The sequence below is a fragment of the Rosa rugosa genome, chromosome 2, assembly GCF_958449725.1.
Source record: "Rosa rugosa chromosome 2, drRosRugo1.1, whole genome shotgun sequence".
Lineage (NCBI taxonomy): Eukaryota > Viridiplantae > Streptophyta > Magnoliopsida > Rosales > Rosaceae > Rosa > Rosa rugosa.
In genome coordinates this window covers 44,078,099-44,095,430 of record NC_084821.1, presented here as the reverse complement: position 1 = coordinate 44,095,430, position 17,332 = coordinate 44,078,099, and the positions used below count along the sequence as shown (strand labels likewise).

At 38.1% G+C, this 17,332-nt stretch overlaps 1 long non-coding RNA gene across 1 annotated transcript; it reads right to left on the bottom strand.

The window, feature by feature from the left end:
• Positions 1-13,872: 13,872 nt before the first annotated feature.
• Positions 13,873-16,351, bottom strand: LOC133732462 (uncharacterized). Its single transcript, XR_009857149.1, has 6 exons — positions 15,836-16,351; positions 15,635-15,744; positions 14,935-15,008; positions 14,402-14,470; positions 14,254-14,313; positions 13,873-14,029 (listed from the first exon to the last, which is right to left on the bottom strand). It is a non-coding gene; the product is annotated as an uncharacterized LOC133732462 (long non-coding RNA).
• Between the last annotated feature and the right edge of the window lie 981 nt (positions 16,352-17,332).

Genomic DNA, 17,332 nt, shown 5'->3' with positions numbered 1-17,332 from the left:
TCGGGGCCAGGCTGCTCTTCTTCCTCTCATCATGCTTAACAACTTTCATAACTACCATGTAAGCTGAAAATGACCGGAAGTGGTTGAAATTACCTAAAACAGTCGAGGTGGCCGGAATTTTTTTTCCAGAAACCGGTGAGAATTTGCAGAAACCGGCGAAGCTCCGATCAACGTAAAAATGTCCTCCTTTCGCTTCGATTCCTTCAGGAGACTTGTTCAGAACTTAAAGACGAACTCACTGGTTCAAGAATCACTCAAAACTAAGCTCTATAGCTCGAGATATCTTGATCGAAAGTTTCGGTGGCCGGAAAAATTCCAGAATCCGGCAGGTGCTCCGATCTACGTAAAAACTTCCACAAATCGCTTCGATTCCTTCTGGATATTTGTTCAGAAACTCAAGGCTATCCTTTCAGGTCAAGAATCACAAGAATTGGTGGTCTATAGCTTGAGGTATCCGGGTCGAAAGCTCGGTTTCGATTTTTGATCGGGTCTGGCTTCCAACCGCCACCACGCACAGCGCCACCGTGAAGGGACACTTTTGAGAGCTTCTGGAGGTTGAGGTGAGCTCAAGGATGAAGTTTGGTGAGGATTGGTGGCCGGAAACACGAGGAGGATGAGTTAGTTCGGTTTCGGGTGCAACCGGGTTCGAGCTGGTTTGCCGGACCTTGAGGTCGTGCCGGAGGAAAAGACGACGTCCAGTAGGTAGAGCAGCCTCAGGAGAAGCCAAAGGGAGTGGTCCGACGTCTGGAGGTGGTTGATGGAGGAAGAACAAGGCTGGAGAACTATTGCTCTGTTTTTCGGAGTGAAACAGAGTGAGTGAGAGAGAGATGATAGTCTGTTTGCTAGCTCTCGTCAATCATGCATAATCATGAAAGAGACAAGGCTCCGATCTTTACTGCCTAAAACCAGAAAGTTGTCTGCCACCATTTTTCTTTTATTAAAAGTATAGGTCGGTTATTACAATGCCAACTCTGACCATTATGTGAAGAAAGGGGGTTGGTTGGGTGGGCACTGTAAGTCTTTTGCTCCATATTGGAGTTCACCTCTTCATCACACATTTCATTATCACTGTCAACTTCATCATCCTCATCAATAATATGAACCGTACGGTCCTTCAAAATAGTTGTTCCAACAGCTGGAGCAAATTCATTAGGAATAATGTCAACCACTGCTTCAGTTTCCTTGCTTGCAAGGATGGCAAATTTATTCTTATTGATAAGAGGAGACATGTTGCCTTTACAACTTTCTGGCTTCCTGTTGACTATGGGTTCATTAATGACCAGATCAGCAATACAATCCAGTTCCTGGTCAACGGCCTCAGTGAGAACATCTACTGCAAATTTAGTAATCTGATCATGGTTTGCAACCTCAGGGGAGTGTTACACCTGAGGGGTAGTGTCCAAATTTTGCTGAGAAACATTGTTTACAGCCATCTTGGGACGATACTCTTGACGCCCAATGCGAGAAGTCTTTTTAACAACCTTATGTTCTTGAGCATTTTGCTCATTATTAGAGCTCTTCAAGAACCTGCATTGATCAACCATGTGGCCAACCTTCCCACAATGAGTACACACATTCTCATAGACCACTTCAATCGGAAAACAATGAGTTTCCCGCTCAACCATCAAAGAAGGTGGTAAGTCACCTGCAAGATCCACATCAATCAAGACTCGAGCAAAGTACCCGAATTGCCTTTCCCTTGTGGCTTTATCAATTTGCAATGGAGTCCCGACACCCCGAGCGATTTCCATAAGATGTTGTTGGTGCCAATAATCTTGACTCAGTCCATAAATCCTAACCCAAATTTGGGCATGAGTTTGAGGAAAGGTATCTCCTGGTACAAAATCTGGTTTCCACTGAGTTAGGCGAAAAATTCGATCAGGAAGGGTACAAGTACCTCCACTCCATACCCTACGGAGATCCTCTTCAGTGGCAAAATGAATGTCAAAGTAGCCTTTACCGAGAGGTACAAGACGCCATGGCTTTGAGGGCTGCCAGAGAGCAGCAAGCAACCCTTTTATGGCATCAGCCTTAAGAGGTTTAGAGCCCTTACGAAGAAGAAGACGACCAATAAGATTGGTTTTGAATTGCTTTAATTGCTCTTGATATAAGGATTCATTGATCTTGACATAAATTTTATCCCCACGAACAACCGGAGATGGTAGTTGGCTGAGAGATATAGCAGCCTCTGTTGAGTTAGCGAGGATAGATGCAAAAGTGCGTGATTTTGGGGCTGTTGGAGGAGGCGCAGAGGCCGTGTCCAGGCCTCCCAAGAATGCCCAGGGGCAAACAGCCATCTGATGCTTGAATACTCAAATATATAGTTTTCCCAATGCTTCCAGCAGTACAAATGCCATCAATTGCAATTGCAGAGAACACGAAAAACATCCAAGAAAAATAAATTTCATCCGGTCACCATCTACACTAGCCTATGCGCACGCCGGGAATGCAACTAGAGTTCTTGTGATCATCAAATAATAGAATACGAAATTGACTCAAGAATTTCTGAAAACTGACCTGACTGTGGTAAGCTTTGTTCTGACCGTTTTTCGTTCCATTTCATCAAAACCCACAGACCATCACCGATGCAAGGAGAGCTTCCAAAGCGCACATGAAGCAAAACCCTCAATGTACCTCTTCGTTTGTTCTTGTCGGCAATTCTCTAACATGGTTAGAAATGTACAATGTTGCCTACATTTGTATAATGCACTCTTCTTGATCTCTGGTTTATCAGGACATGATTACATAAATCATCAATTTAGTTGAATTTATTGATTTTAGTTGAATTTATTACATAAATCATCAATTTAGTTGAATTTTTTTAGTGCTCGAATTTTAATTACTAACCTCGATTACAAGTTTGAAAGCGTTTTACCTACATTATCTCAACTTCGTGGTAGGAAGGTGCCTTTGGTGGGCGGTTGTTATTTCTGTAATGAGGAAGATGAGTCTATTGCACATATTATGGTGGACTGTCCTTTTATACGAGACCTGATCATAATGGTGCCCTCGCTACAAGGTGTGCAATCGGTTATGCCCTCTGATTCCCTACTGCTTTGGTTGTAGGCATGCAATTCTTCCCTCACTCGTGAGAACTTTTCTCTTCTATTGATTCTCCTTTGGTCAGTGTGAAAAGAGAGGAATAAGAGAGTATGGAACAACAAGTTTCACTCCTTTTCTCAGGTTTATTTTCAGGCTATGAGTCTCTTTCAGTCTGTAAAAATGGTTCTCCCTGTTAAAGCTCAGAGGGGAGGACGTCGTTCTAGACCGTGGAGTCCACCACCAGCAGGTTGGCTTAAGGTTAATATGGATGGGGCTTTTGATGCAGCAGCTCACAGAGGTGGTGTGGGGGTGGTAGTCCGTGATGTTGATGGTCGGATTGTTGCTGGGGCTTGTGCCAGGGTAAGTGTCCCCGGCTTTGGTCGAAGCTTTTGCTGGGCGTCTTGTCTGTCGATTGGTGGAGCAGTTTAGCTTAGCTCTAGTTGACAGGACCCGCCCCGGATTTTACCCCGAAATCCGAAGTAGCCCTGCGGGGCCCACCTTAGAAGAAATTTTACCAAAAATTTGGCAGAACTTCCTCTAAAATGGACTACCCAAAACCTGTAGAAAAATATTTACACTTCTAAACCATCCATCCTTATTCTCCTGGAGCCACCCTGCTCCCCAAATCAACATCATCCCAATTCACATAACACAAATCACAACTTAAATAACATTAATTCCTCAGGTGATCAGAGCAATTCTAATAGCAAGGGTAGTTAAGGAAAGCCTAAAACAAAGAGAAAAACGCGGAAGCCATGCTGTTGACTATGCCTCAACTCCAGTGTACGCCCGACCTCAACTAATTTCGCCTGCAAACTGGGCATTTGAAACCGAAGGGCCCAGGGGAAAGTAATTGAAAAACATGTTAGAGTGAGTGGACAAAAATAAACAAATAAATGAATAATTTTAAAGAAAAGAAGTTGTATTACTTTCCCACGAATTTAAATTCATAAAACTTCGATGCATGCAACGTTTATAAACGTATGTGTTTAAAACTCGGAGTCTCGTGAAAACATACCAGTCCCCGCTGGCTAAAAGAATCGGACTAGCCCCGCTAGTCAAGTAACAAATAAAATGATATGGGGAAGGGATGTCACCATACGGTAAGGGAACCCCTAACCTCGACTGCCACCCACACATAGATTGTGTGAGGAGGAGACTAATAACCTCGACTACCACTCACGTGAGGAGGAGAAACCTCGACTGCCACTCACAAACACAAAGTAAGTGAGGAGGAGAATAAGCTACCTCAACTGCCACTCACAAACACAAAGTAAGTGAGGAGGAGACCTAGTAATTGGACCCCGGTATGGTGAAGGAAAACATTCAAAATCCACAAAATCCGAAAGGCTTCCCCAATCTCTCACGAGAAAATATATATATTCCAATGACGTGACCCCGCACGTCAAAATATTCTCGAAAACATAATAAAATAGGAGAGAAACCTTCCGAAAACCTCAAGTACGATATTATGGTAGAAAAATCTCAAAATCGCCGAATAAGATGTAATAAAATTTCTGGAGTTCTCCTCGGAAAAATCTTCATCGATCATCACATAACTCACAAATTCATTTCCCAACTCATACTCGAGATGGATTAATCAATTCCCGAAAATCAAATCATACTCCCGAAAAATAAATCTTAAATCCAAATCCGAGTATAATAAAATTAAATTCCGAAACTCATACGGAAAAACAATGCCCAAAAGTATAGTCCAAAGCCAAATATTATACTTAATAAATAGAACGATAAATAATTAAATAAACCAATCATCATTTCGGAAAAATAAATGCATGCATCATTCTTTGAAAACAAAAGTCCACTCACAGTACTATTTAGGCGATCAAGCGTACGAGTTTCTTCGTCGAGCAATAGCTCGGTACATCGCCCTTGAGGTTTCTCCAAAATATCGACGGTTTGGACGGATCTCCCTTTCTTTCTTTCTTTCTCTTTCTCCTTCTCTTTCTCTCTCTCTTCCTTCCTTTCTGGTTCTGAACGTGAATACATGAATAGTAGAAGAAGATGGCTGATTTAATGAAGTTAGGGACAAGGTGAAATGACTAAAATGGCATCAAAACGAAAATGCCCAAAACTTTCGCATACAAACTCCGATTTTAACGTATCACATGTCTACGAACTCGGTTTAACGTCCTCTACGACTTTTATGAAGAAAATTTTCTCAAATTTTGACCCGAACAAAAAGTCATATTTTAGGGCTCCCTAAAAGTACCGAAATGACAGTAAAAGTGAAAGTAAAGGTCGTTTACCGTCCAAATGACTAGTAAATCGGTAAATTCAGGTTCGGGACGTTATACTAGTTGTGTTTGAAACTGACTGCCTTCAGCTAGTTAATGCTATTCAAGCTGATGGGGAAGACATTTCGGAGTTTGGTAGGTTGGTAGACGATATTTCTCATTCTCTCTCTATCTTCCAGAATTGTCGATTCACTCATGTAGGTAGGGAAGCTAATGTTTTAGCTCACAAGTTGGCCAAGTGTGCTCTAGGCACAAGGTTGGTTCTTTCGTGGTGTGGATCTATTCCCACAATACTGGAGGAACTCCTCTGTACCTAATGTAATTCTCTTGCTTACATTAATATAGTCGGTCGTCTTGCGCTAAAAAAAAAAAAAAGTCTGAAAGCGTTTGACAAAAGAAAAAATAAATTCATACAATTATAAATCAAAGATGACATACCAGTTTACTGTCTTCAGAGTAAATATGCGCAGTACTAGTCAGTTGCTGCTTTACTCGATTGAAAGCCCGTGTTATTGGGTGTTGTAATTGCGGCAACGTTGTAATTGCAATTTTAATGAATGATATTTCACTTTATAAAAAAAAAAAAAAGATTAAGCTGAATCGAACTACATCTAAATTCCAAAGTCTTCTCAATCACCCGTTTATCAAAGTCTCATGCCACTCAAAACAACATAGATCATCGATCTAGTTGAGTTTCCAGAAGAACTCAGACTTTAATCATAATCCTTAATTACAAATCTAAATGTGGTTGAGCGAAAGAAAAAAACAAATGCAGATCGCCATAAATAAAAAATGGATCCAACCGCATCCAAATTCCAAAGTTTGATGATCAGAAAAATTCCAAAGCCAAAACAAAAGATTTAAGATGAACGGTTGGACCAGAGTGAGTCATCAATTACAACGAAATTTGAAGAGGTCGATCGACAGCTGAATTGGGACCATAAAGACTCACTTGGCCACTTGTATTTGTATGGCCACTCACGCACCTCGTACGGTAGGGTGGGTCAGGGTCTGGGTTCATGATTGAGCCCAATCAAAACGTTCAATTTGATGAATGAGAGGTAGCCTGGCAGGAGAAAGGTACAAACCGAGTAACAGACCAAGGATCTCGAAAAGATGATCCATCATTTTCAGGTTAATTAGTTTGTTTTAGTTAGGTGGAACTGATTGGCTGGACCAAACAGTCTCTTTAATTTTGGACTCAAACAGGAATAAAAACGACGACGAACCTAAATGGCATGCAGTACTGTAACGCGGCCGGCGTGGTTGGAGACATATAACATCGATCCAAAAGACCGACTGGAAGTTGGAATTAAGCCTTGCTTTCAAGGTATCAACGATTATCTAAAGCCTAAAGGTACCAAGGCCAGTAACTAAGTACCTGTTGCCTGTGATTTTGTGAAGCCTCTTCTTCATCTTCCTTGGTCCAACAACCTAAAGAAGAAGAAGAAGAAGAAGAAGAAGAAGAAAAAAGGCAACCACTTTCGGCATCAGGAGTAATTACGCTGACTGTTTGGTGACTTTGGGATTTCAGAATCTTATTTACCCGAGGCAGAAGCAATGGCAACGAAGGTCCTTAAAACATAAAAATATCTAGAACCCTAGGAGACTAGAACTTAAAAAATATATATAAAAAAAAATAAAAAGACAAAAACAAAAACAAAAAGCAAAACAAAACAAAATAAAAAGCTAGATAAATCTAATTATGACAATTTGGCTGAATATCTTATGAAAAGATGAACACCCTTGCAAATCTTGGTTCTTTCAAATTTATAAAAATTAAAAAATTCTAGTTCCGCTCTCTAAAATATCAAATGTTGGCCTTTCAAAATGCAAGTGTTAATGAGGAAAATTGGTTTGGACTGCTTATTTCAATTTGGAAATTTGGTTGAAGTTTTAGTGGTGGTACAAGGCCAAGGTTTTTCTTTGTTTTTGTTTTTTTTTTATTATTGCAGGTAATCTTTTTTTTTTAGTTAGACATTCAAATTTGATATTTAGACTTTTCTTAATATTTGAAATTTTTCAAAATTCAAGCCCCTATGGCAGATCTGCTCCCCCTCTCTCTCTCTCTGCAAACGCATCTTTCTTTGCGTTGTTTGTGGTCCTCCAATTTGCAAGACGATTTGCTAAATTTGGATGATAATGTTTCGTAAGATACTAACTCAGATAGTCACTAACTTTTGAGTTTAAATTCAAATACCAATTAATGTCCCATTAATCTAATATAATAAGAGTAATAATATGATAAACTAATATATTGTCCAAGATATTGAAACTAAAACTCTATTACTTCGTCTTTTAATCTTTCAAGTAAAGAACAATCATAATTGAGTGGCAACTGAAGACCAATATAGGTGGATAGAGCATATATAAGCTATTTTCACAATCAGCTCAATATAATTATTAAAAAAAACAATAGTAAACTTGTATTAAAATATTTTTTTCAACCCACTCTATTCTAAAATCTTACCTCCGCCATTGAAACTGGATAGTATTTGAACCCACCATATCAATTGTGGTACTTATGAGATCTCAAATGTGGAATGTCACAACTAGAAGATTGATGGTTAACTTGCAGTGGATCTATATAAGTAAATTAGTTCAGCACAACAATAATATCTTATGCCATTTAATTTTTTTTTTTTAAATTAAAAGGTTGAGACACGCTAAATAATTTATTGTTAATATAATTAATACATATTTAAGTTTACAAATGGGAAAAGCTATTGCTCTGAGTGTCCTTAGTAGATTTGGGTGGGATGGGCCCCTTTCGTGGGCTTGGCCTGCATTTTTCTTATTTGTCTTTTATTTTATTATGTTGGATGAGGAATTTGCGTCCTCATCTACTAGTAATATTTAAATTCTGTTTGAGTCGCAGGCTCTAGTCCCTCGGTTGCTACATTTATTTAATTTGCTTATGAGTTTCTAGGTTATGTTAGAATAAAGGTGCTTGAATGTCCTTAAAAGGTGGGTGTACTTGAGAATGCGAGGTTATGTTTTTTCTTAGAATTGGTCATTTGTATGTCCAAAAGGACGGCTCTTTCTGTCGGCCCCTCGAGAGTGTGTTTTTTTTTGTATTGGTTGCTGAATTATAAAACTGGTTAACCTCCTTTGATTCAAAAAAAAAAAATTAATACATATTTGTATTTTTTTTTCCAACAATAATAGGGTGTTTTGGATTATATAAATAATAAATAGCAATCTCTCACATAGATATGAAAGAGTTACTGACTTACTGCTAACATAATAGAGCAGAAGAAATTTTTTGGTTTGTGGAATATCTCTTATTATATATCTAACAAAGCCAAAATCCAAAAAAACATAAAAATGTTATAAAGTAGAGAGAATAGTTGGGAGGAAGTAGAAGTGTTCTCATTCAGTCTCATTAGCCTCCTTTATATAGAGGTAGGGTTTACATCAAAGTACACAACTAATGAGTATTTACGTGGACAGCCATATAGATAATAATATTTACAACACTCCCCCTTGGATGTCCACCAATGAATGATGATATTGGACGCGCTTATTGTTGCCTCGTTAAAAAACCTTGCCAGGTAACAAAAACCCAGTGGGACAAAAATAACCCTGGTCGAAGGACAAAAAGAGCACAACGCGCATATGTCCTAGGTAGCATGCTTCTGGATGCTCCCCCTGATGAGAATCTTCCCCTGATTGTTGCAAGCCTTAATTATGTATGCGATAAGCTACATGTACCATGTATAGTGGTTTGATGTGTCTATCACTGAAGTGAGACCATGTGTGCTTTGCATATAGGGGCTCATCACAAAATTTCATACCTGCAAAGGTTAAGCAATACCAACAAAGCTAGACGATTTTCAATAAGCCTTACCTTATATGATAAGGTTAGAAAACAATCTCATATGTTCAAAATCATACACAAAGTAATAGCTAAACAATATAAAGAAATTGACACATTTAACTTTGTATAGTTTAAACATTGAAAAATCATCATGGCATACCTAGCCATACACATCAATATCTTTGTGTATTGATATGTCTCATACAGGCTCTTCAAGAGCTCTAAGTAATTCATAACTTCGCGAAGTTAAAATATGTTGCAACACAATAATCATAATTCGAATTCGATAGTAGTCTCGTCATAGTACTCATTAAGGAAATTTAGATCTCGTTGACTAGAACGAAATGAGTACATATGAGCTAGCTGTAGACTCTTTGATTCCATGAGTGAGCTTCAGGCTTTTTCAACCTTTCATGGACTTGCATTTGAATCATTCATGTATTTGAATCCCTTGAGGATTGATAAGCAATACGCTTATAATGACACTTTACTTTTGAGATTTTGCTTTTAGCAATGTATCTTTAAGATCTTCATAATATACGATGACAACGTGCCATAAATCTCTCGTCAATATAACAGCTATATGTAACACTGTACTTATAGAAAATTGTCATTTGTATAAGGTAAGATGTTCACAATCTCATGTCTCTATAAATAGACATTGTGTCATAGTGATTTATCTTCACTTTTGTAAATACCCTTTTGTAACTTGTAGGGTTAAAGGTCTAAGTATTTCAGCACGTTTCAAATATTCAATTTCATTGGAATTGCCTCTTTCCAATTTGGCCAATAATATACTTTGTCGACATTCATAATGAAACGTGGTATAGCATCAATACAGCCCTTAATGATTTTTGGTAGCTACCATATGTAAATTATCATCGATGATCATTAATCATAGATCCCACACATTCTTATATGCATGCATTAGCTGTAAGAAGCTTATTGATATTGGGTACCCATGCCACTTTTGGGGCATATATTGTCACTTCTAGGACAATCATCTCTCATTGATGAATTATGTAGAATGTGGATCTTTTTACGTATAATCTCATGTCGAGCACTATAGGGCTTGTATGATCTTCCATTTTTGGGAATTTAAAACTTTAGACCCGGTGGATATAATCCACATAAATTCACGCCGTTATTCAAATGACAGTAGTCTTTCCTCCCCCTAACGGCGGGAAGACTGTCTTATTTTGACCATGCTCAAAAGATGCCTTCAAAAATCTATCACTTTCTTTGAAGTGAAGATGCTCATTGGTTGGTGGCGAGCCCAAACCAAGATTTAGGTCAAAACATGCTTTATTCATTAGCATCAACCATATTGATTTATTATTGTATCACTAAGACATCATTTCCTAATGGCATACCTACACCCTCTGTATGTGTAGCCATATTAGGAGTTGTGATATTGTTTAATGACATTCTCTTCAGGAGAACCATGTCAATTGGATACACTTGTATCCCACAAATCAAATGGAGTCTACATTGTTTGTATTAATATGGTCGGTCTCAAGGACTTTAACCCAAGCTGATGCCTTTGCATTTAGCATATAATTTTGTCACTTTCTTTTATCAATTCACTAGTTTAGATATTTCTCAAGATCAAATTGAGATGGTGGATAAATATCTCACACCAATTCATGTCGTTCTTCAGGAACAATCTTTCTCCCCCTCATGACAGGAGAATTGTCTCATTAAAGTGACAACTCGCAAATATGCGGTAAATGAACAATTTGCTTGTGAGTAAGGTTAGCAATCATCAAAACTTGTAAGTGATTCCATGCAACATGGCCAACAAAGATGACGTAACCGGTCAAGCCAAAATAGTGTATTTGGTTCAATGAACTTCTGGTTCATGACATTATATGCCTAAATTTACAGTATAAATTTGACATAGTATATATGAGGTAGCAAAAAGTCTTCTCCAACTATATAGAAGGTACTTAATTCGTCAATATTTCAATTTGGTAACATGATGATAGCTCATTTGGAGCCATAGATCAAGATCTGTAACTCTTGATATGAGTGTTACCTTAGCTTGAGTAAACATCAATTGTGAAATGTTGACAATTGGAATGGACCAAATTCATTTTGAACTGTTGGCCAAAATGATAGACTCAAAATTTCGAGTAGTTAAAGACTACAATCCATAAGAACAAGTAACTTTATCATGTGGAGAACCTCAAGTTCTGTGTCACATATAAATGTGTAGTCATAAAGAGGAGGGACTTCAGGCCCTCATATAATTGGAGATCCAAGAAACTTGAGGTTTCAATTTTTTTTTCAATTTATAACAACCTCTTAAGGAGCATCAGGTTCCTAGATAATCGTGAATAGCCCAGTAAAAAAAATTAATGCCATAATTATCCAATTAGAATGGAACCAAAAGTAAGAGACTGTGTTTCATATTGAATAGCCCAGTAAAAAAAATTAGAGAACGAATGTAGGCAAAAGCAAACTGATGCATCCTTATGTAACCAAATAATAAGAGTTAGAGACATTATGGAGGTCAATAAACAGAATCCTAATGGTATCAAACGTCCCAAGTCCTAATCGTGATCATTAACCAGTGCGAAAGAAAGAAAAAAAAAGGATAATGATCATGTGGGAACAAAAACAAAAAAAATCATTCTGCCGATTATAGCAATAGAACAATCATTCAGCATCATCTGAATTAAAAATAAGAAAAAGAAACTCATAGATCAAGAACACCGGTGAAAAGCAATAAGTTGCACCGTATGACTTTTAGATCATCATTGAGTTTAGAAAAAAAAAAGAAAAAAATAGAGCGTGCTGATAACGTGTTATAAAGTAGAGAGAATAGTTGGGAGGAAGTAGAAGTGTTCTCATTCAGTCTCATTAGCCTCCTTTATATAGAGGTAGGGTTTACATCAAAGTACACAACTAATGAGTATTTACGTGGACAGCCATATAGATAATAATATTTACAACAAAAAAAGGAATATATCTCCTAAACCCTAGTTCCCAAGCCATGGCGACATCTTTATCTGGTGTATTACCCATGTGGGCCGAGAATCGCCTTGTTACAATCTAGTGTCGATAGACGTCGACGAGTTTCAATCCTTTTTTATAGGTTTCCACAAACAAAACCCAACCGATCATGGTTGTTCAGTTTTTGTACTTGAGTTGTCATATCCCGACGATCTCAATATGATGTGTTCGGTCGCGTAGGGGACATCTCAAGTATTGTGAGTATCACAATTAAATGTATAGGCGAGCAGTGCAACCCGTACAAGTTTACAGCGCCCTTTCTAGATGGACATATTGAAAAGATGTATATAAACATCAACTAATTAGGACGATAACCAGCTCAGGAATTAAAAAACACCTAAGCGCCGCCTATAGTGCGCCGCCGGCAAGCTTCGACTCTGAAGTCTCCAAACTGTCCCCTATGCTACAAGGCAAGATCCTCGTGTGGAATTGCAGAGGCATTGTGAAACAATGAAACCAAACGTGCCCTGATAAACATGGTACAAGCCCGAAAGCCTGCTCTAATATTTCTGTCAGAAACCCTAGCGAATCCAGATATCATTGATCGTCTTATAAGAGATCTGGGTTTTAAGGATCACATCTGTTTTCCACATTGAGATGAGTCTCAGGGCTTGGCCTTAATCTGGAATGAAGAAACACATGTGGAACTTCGAACTAAATCAGCACACCATATCGACGTGGTTATTGGTAAACTGGAGGAACAAAAAAAATGGAGGTTTACTGGTATCTATGGCTGTGCAGCACGAAATAGAGCCCAAACATGGTCCCTCATTGAATCCCTTGCAGCAGAACCATGTCACTTGCCCTGGCTGATAGCAGGAGATTTTAATGAAATCATGGTACAAGCTGACAAGTCGGGCGGACCTCCTAGGGCTCAAGCTCCAATGACAGCTTTTAGGAGAACTATGACAAATTGCGGATTCATTGATATGGGATTTGTCGGAAGTCGATATACCTGGAGCAACAAGTTCACAAAAGAGAGACTAGATAGGGGTTTTCAAACTACTCTGTGGCGAAACTGGTTTCCACATAGTAGAGTTATCACCCTTGACCCCTCGGAATCTGACCACAGTCCGTTACTTATTGACGTTCAGGCTGACAAACAGAGGAAACGTCGAAGCAAGAAAATGTTCCGTTTTGAGGAGATATGGCATGAACACTCAGAATGTAATACCATCATTCAAAAAGGATGGGCACAACCGCTGACGGGAAATGCCTTACAATAGTTAGCTCATAAAATCAAGTTCACAGGCAATCAACTGATGCAATGGCACACCAAGGAGTTTGATAAGCAGAAAGTTGAGTTGTGTGTCATCCAAGAAAAACTCAATGACATTATGAGAGCTCCATACTCACCGGAGCAGTATGAGGAGCAGCGACAGTTACGTGTCAAACACAATCAACTCCTCTCTCAACAAGAGAAATACTCACTACTAGAAATTTCCCCATTGCACACTGATTTGAATTAGTCCCTATTGGGACAAAGCACACTGATAACAGTGGCTAATGCCAATAGTCACTATGCAGCCACTAATTCCCTATCAGTCCCCTCTATAGCAGGTGCTATTGGGGCAATCCACACTGATAAAACATCAGTGGCATCCCAAAACCCAATGCTGCAAGATACCTTTTTCCTTCCCACTATTACTGAATCAGTGTGTATTCTGAATGCCACCAACATCAGTGGCAAAATTGGGAGTATATATAAAAAAAAATAACTCAAAATATACTGTACAATTCATATAAAACTTCAAATATACTATATATTTCTAAAATATACTGTACAATTCATAAAAGTAAAACAAAACTACAACATAAAAAAACATAAATCTCTTCATGTTCCTCCCCTTAGCTGCATCTGCTACCTCTACCTCCATCAACTTTCATATGCTTTCTGTCAAATAAATCAAAAGCTCAATAAAAGACTTTCAACATACACAAGAATGAAACTGAGATATAGAGCAGCCAAAATAGCAAATTTATTCAATTCAATCAGTATCCTAAATTTAAATTTGTTAACAACACATAACAAAAATGTCTACGAATGAAAATAATGAGTTCTTGTATATGATTATTAAAAAACGCCACTGATACCAAAACAAGATACAAAGCTAATACCTATTAGTTTCTTATGGTTCCTGTACGATATATGTATCTTCTTAATAATGCTTTAGCTTCCTGCAAATTAAAGACTAAGGCAGTGATGATAGGCAATGAGTATGTAGTCATCTCCAAAAATTTGAATCTTGAAATACTTGTGCTTTACCTGATTAACTGTAGTAAATCCTTGCCGTAAATCTTGAACTTGTGAACTTGGCTAAAGCTTTTTTGGAGCCTAAACACAAAGTAGAGAAATACTTATTCAGTTTGGCGTGCATGTAGTTTTTGATATGCAGAATAACTACAAATGTATATATGTACATGTATAAGTGTGGGGTTTTCTACCAAGGGAAAACGAAAGTACAGAACTGACTACCAGCATTTTCATACTCTGTATGGAAAATTGCTGATGCACTTTGTTTGGCATTACTTTTACATATTTTTGTGAATCTGCATATCAGGTGAAGGCAAGTATTGCCGAAGTGAGCAATGCCATATAAGTATATCTAAACGCACATGCCAGTATCACACATTCTTAATATACTTGTAAAAGTGATATGCAAAATAAATATTACATCCCACTACTAAAAATGGAAATTAGAAACCAGTTTAGTTCATTAATAAATTTTGTTTGTAAATCTCACTACTAAGTTTATCTGCAATTCAAAAAAAATTAAAATTAAAAAATTATCCACTTACTTGATCAAACTGTTTGAGAAAAGTAGTCTCCTGCTCCTCCAAGGCAACCAAAAGCTAATCCACCTTCAGGTTAACTGAGGAGGTAAGAAGAAATATCCAATAAATTTGTAAACTAATCCGAACCAAAATATTTATTAGTTAGGTACATAAGTATAAAATGCTGTAATGAATTAACCTAAGTAATCAAGGTTATCAGACAAAACATATCAGAATGAAACAAAAAAGGCTAACTATTGGTACCCACAAAAAGAAGAAGCAATACACAGAAACAACCCAAAATAAGACTTGATGATCAATATTCAAACTTGATTGAATACTCACCACCCACAAAGGCAAAGCATCAATTTTTCTGAGACTATAAGCCAAAGCTTTAGATCTGAAACAGGGGAACTAAGCCACGTTTCTTTCTTTTCCTACTCAAAGCAAACCACTTGACTATTTATGTATCAAATACTTGGCTAACCCAGCAATTCTTTCATGTACAGTTTATATATATTCAATTTTCATATGACTAGAGCCATTCAATCAAAACGTCTATTTCACATTTTCACGGTAATCTTCATAACTGACATACATAACCCCCAAAGTTCATAAATTTAGACCCGAAATTACATAACTCCCATTCCAAACCAATCGCACAACCAAAATTACAGATCTTATCATGAAAAGTGGGGAAGAATAATATATATGAAGTGCTTACCAACTGTAAAGCTCAATGCCTTCAAATCTTCAATTCTCCATATCACCAAGGAACAAACAACATGACTCCTCATTCGAGACTGGATTCAAGTTACTCCTTAATAAAGTTGTCTGAATAGTATACATCGTCACCAACAAATAGAAATATCAGTCTGATGTGAAACACAGTTTAAATCATTTGATAAATAGAAAAAGAGAGTACCTTTGTACGAAGATATTCATCGGGGACGCCGGACTCTTCAGATCACGTCGGCCCTGTACCCGACCTAAGCTTCGGCCGAGAATGGTCTGGACCCAGAAGACGGTGTTGACGAACCCATCACTTGTTGATAGCGTTGGTGATGACGACTTCCATATGGAACCGTTTGGTGTCTTGATCGGTGTCTGATCTGGTCATATTGGAACATCAGATCGTAGATCCGCCGCCTCTCCATAGCTGCAAATTTGTGGGAACATCAGATCCCCACTATCGAACGCCTACGGAAATGTCAGAGATTACAGAAATATAATAGCGTAAACTTGAATCGGCATCGTCTAGGCCGACGGAGGTCACTCCTTGATGAGATTGAAAACGGATGACAATTGTGATGGGTTGCAACAGTTACCTAGAAGAAAACACTAGAGAGGGAGAGATCGAAAATTAGGAGGAGGGGAGAAAAACTAGATCTTGTTTAGGTCTGGAGAGAGAGAGAGAGAGAGAGAGAGAGATGAGGGGAGAAATTAGGTTTGAACTCTGAAGGTGAAGGGGGTATATTAAAGGCAGTTTTATCTCATTGTCAGATCAACTCTTCATCACTAATTCGACTGCTATAATTAGAATTGACTGCCATATAGCCACGTGTAAAATTGCTGAAGTCCTACTTTTTCACTCTGATAGTTTGAATCACATAAACAATGCTTTATAGTATTCTTACTATTCCTGGTTGACACCGTTATCAGTGAAGTAGGGATTAAACAATATATTGCTTGTATGTACTGTAGACATTAGAAACTGATGATCAGTGACAGAAACAAAAAAAACCACTGATTGTTTATATCAGTGTGAAACTATTCATTTATCACACTGAAGATTTTTAGTGGCAAAACAAGAGGTGCTAATGGGGAAATTTCTAGTAGTGACTGGAGGTAGAGATCACGAGCTATTTGGCTAAAGGAGGGCGATAGAAACTCGGCTTTTTTTCATCGTCGAGCTAGTAACATAAAGAGTAAAAACACGATCAAAGGGCTGAATGATGATTCGGGGCAATGGAGTAAGGAGCCAGAAGTTGTCAGGCAATTATTGTTAACTTACTTTCAAAACATCTTCACCTCGGAAGACAATGACGTTGTGGCCATGCAACATGTCATAGATGCCACTCCTACTAAGGTTACGGCTGGGATGAATGAGTTATTGATGCAGCCATACTCTGATGATGAAATCAAAGCTGCGCTTTTTCAAATGCACCCCTCCAAAAGCCCCTGCCTGACGGTATGTCCCCATTTTTCTATCAAAAGTATTGGAATATAGTTGGTTTTGATGTCTGTAATGCAGTTCGTAACTTCCTGGAGAAGGGAGAGTTTTGGGATGCCTCAAACTACACTTACCTGTGTCTGATACCAAAATTGAAAGATCCAAAGGAAGCGGCCCATTTCAGGTCAATTTCCCTTTGCAATGTTGTGTGTAGAATAGTTTCAAAGGCAATTGCAAATCGTCTGAAGT